Source organism: Meles meles, chromosome 16 (genome assembly GCF_922984935.1).
Source record: "Meles meles chromosome 16, mMelMel3.1 paternal haplotype, whole genome shotgun sequence".
In the NCBI taxonomy this organism is placed as follows: domain Eukaryota; kingdom Metazoa; phylum Chordata; class Mammalia; order Carnivora; family Mustelidae; genus Meles; species Meles meles.
In genome coordinates, this window is record NC_060081.1 from 55,546,740 (window position 1) to 55,549,973 (window position 3,234).

At 51.7% G+C, this 3,234-nt stretch overlaps 1 non-coding gene across 1 annotated transcript; it reads right to left on the minus strand.

Annotated features, from left to right (window-relative positions):
• Positions 1 to 2,025: 2,025 nt before the first annotated feature.
• On the minus strand, positions 2,026 to 2,098 carry TRNAK-CUU. Its single transcript has one exon. It is a non-coding gene; the product is annotated as a tRNA-Lys (tRNA).
• Positions 2,099 to 3,234: the final 1,136 nt, after the last annotated feature.

Consider the following 3,234-nt stretch of genomic DNA (forward strand, 5'->3'; position numbering starts at 1 on the left):
AGATGGTGGCCGCGGACCAGGTGGTGGCTTTGGAGGTGGAAGGAAGTAGTCGGATTCTGGATATGTGTTGAAGGGTGAGGTAACAGAATCTGATGAACCTGATGTGTGGGTGTGAGAGAAGTTGTTATTATATGTAATAAAATGTATTATATACATTCCATAATAAGGTACTCGTTGTCAGATGCTGTGAAACAAATTAACTCAAAAACCTAATGACTTTCTCTGCGAATAAATACCCTGCGAGCCAAGACAAGTCCCCCAATTCAGCTCTCCGCTCTTTCATTTCTCCTCCTTCTTCAGTTCATGCCAAGCCCTGCCCTAGGCTGGGGATGCTGTGGGGAGCAAAACCCAAAGGTGCTTGCCCCACAGAGCATGGGGCATGTTAGTGTCCAGTCCCCCATCGCATGGCCCCATTGCATGGGGGACTGGACACTAACATGACATCAGATGGTGACAGAGCAGCTTTCACACCAGGGGACATCAGCAGGCAGCCCCAGGCCCCACCCAGCCCTTACACCTGGCATGTTAACTCCTCGAAGAATTTTCTAAAAGTCTGCAAGAGTTTCCAGCGCTTTCAAAAAATGAGGAGACGTCAACATCTAGATTTATAGCTAGTTTTGAAAAATGGCAAGCGGGCCTGACCCGCTTGGCCTCCTTCCCGCCACCGCCCCACAGCGGGTGTCACTAGGATCAGGGCACCAAACCCCACATGCCTTCAGCGTTGGCTGCTGATGGTTGGTTCAGGTGAAGGGGCTGCTCTACCTAAGGCTTCCCCTCCCCCAGGAGCTGCCACTCCAAAGCCGATCAAGGCAGAGTGATGAGGCCTGACCTCCCTGTCTCACAGTGTGACATCTCTGAAGGCTGTCCCAACTCCAGAGCAAATGCCCGACCCCGCTTTCCTCACTCCCCCAAGATCCTAAGGGCACTCCCCGGAGAGCCACCCGAGCTCAAACCTCTACCTCGCTCTTTCCTGCAGACCCCGACCTTCAAGATGGGCACGTGCCTGCCAGCTCCCCAGCACCCCTGCCTCAACCACTTGGCCCACCTGGCCTTGGAGTTTTGCAGCCCTGCTTCTGCCCTGGCCTCCCCGCAGGGATAACAGAAGAAAGAGCTGACATTTCCGAGGCAGGAGCTCGCGCTATCGTGCGAGGCATCCTTCTCTGCAATATACTCGTTCAGTCCTCGCGAGAACTCTGTGTTCATTACGTGCTTATGTAAATGACCAAGACGGTTTTTTTCATCTGACAATACTAGGCGCTGGTGGGAATGAGAACTGGTACGGTCCCGTTGAAAAAGTTCATCGGTTTCTTGTGGAATTATAAATATGCTTACTCTATGAGCCAGTAATTCCATGGTTGGATACCAACCCTAGAAAAGGGACAAGTTGTGTCCCCGCAAAGACCTGAGTGCACAGGCTCATAGAAGCATTACTTGTAATCGCCCCAAATTAGAAATGATCCAAATGCCTTTCAACTGGTGAATAGTAAGTCGCTGTGTCTCCATACGTTGGAATACTACTGGGCAATGAAAGGAACGGACTTCTGAGAGAAGCGGCATGAATGACTCCCAAATGCATTATGCCGAGTGGAAGAAGCCAGATTCAAAAGGCTACAACCCGTAGGGTCCCGTTTATCTAACATTCTTGCAAAGGCAAAACTACGCAGACAGAAAACAGGGCATGGTTGCCAAGTGTATTCAGTTTTTAGAGCTATTCTGACAGAGTCCCACAAACTGGATGGCTTAGAACAACAGAAATTTACTCTCTTGCAGTGAATTCCCAGGCTGAAAGTCTGAAATGAAGGTGTCTACGGAGCTGTGCTCCCTCGGAAGGCTCACAGGAGAAGCTTTTCCTTACCTCTTCCAGCTTCTGGTTTCTCCAGTCAGTCGTTGGCTTGTGGCCACATCCCTCACTCTCAGCCTCCATGGTCACCAGCCTCCCTCTCTGCAAGTCTGCCTCTCTGTCTCTCTCTTTTTTTCCCCTTTCTTTCTTTCTTCTTCTTCTTTTTTTTTTTTTAATAAGCTCTATGCCCAATGTGGGGCTTGAACTCACGCCCCCAAGATCAAGAGTCACGTGCTCTACCAGCTGAGCCAGCCAGGCACACCTGCTTCTCAGGTGACGGCACTGAAAGTCCACCTGGAAAATCCAGTCATCTCATCAACCCAAGATCTTTCATTTAATATCAACTGCAAAGATCCGTTTTCCAAATAAGGTAACATTTACAAAACTCAGGGACTAGAACTCCGTGTCTTTGGATTTGGGGGAGGGGGCAATATTCAACCAGGGATTAGGGAAAAGAGTATTGACCCCAGAGGCGATTGAGGGAACTTTCTGGGGTGAGGGGAATATTCTATAGATCAGTTGTGGCGATGGTTGCGTAAGTGAGACATTTGTCGTGACTCCCCCAACATGCCCCCGTTCTCAGGGGCAGGACTGAGAATGATGACTGATTTAGACTGGCACCCAGGATGCTCTCAGGGTAATCAACACACTATTTATTATTGGCGGAGAAAATGAGGCAGGGGTGGGGGCTCTGGGTTCTGATGCTAATAATTAAGCAAAAAAAGTTTGACAGTGACAGGAATAAATGAGCTCCCCCGCCCCGCGGTGACATTTCATGATTCTATAATTCTTTGACTTTCAGACTGTGCTTCAGAATTCCGTGAGGCTGAAGATGCTGCCCACTTTGGAGCCCAGAGGGCAGGTGTCTAGGATGCTCTAGCTGGGAGGGGATGGGAGAGGAGGGCAGGGGGGGAGGATGGGGACGGATGGAAATAACAGTAGGGGGGAGGGCTCTGACCCCTATCCCCACAGAGTACTCCCGGGGTCCCCAGGGACAAGGCCTCTGTCCCCTCCATTCACTCACCCCAGCTGATGCCACTCGCCCCCACCAGAGCCCCCCCCCCACCTTCCCCTCATTGTGTGAAGGGCTCAGATGGAGGGGCAGCCCATTAACCCCTTCCTGGCCTCATTGCTTCACTCTGCAGCTGTCACATCCGCGGCCTCAGGCCTGAGCAGAGAAGAGGACCCGGTAGTTAATCACAATCACAGCGCCTGAGTGTCAGCTGGGAAGCTGGCCTCCTCCATCAGCTGCCAGCCGGCCCCGGCCAAGGGGTGACCCACATCAGCCCCACAGCATGTTCTGAGACCTAAGGAGGCAAAGACAGGACAGTCCCTTCCTGCTTCAGTCCTGGGGACTTCCCCCAAAGACCACTGACAAGGTGTCTGCCATTGTC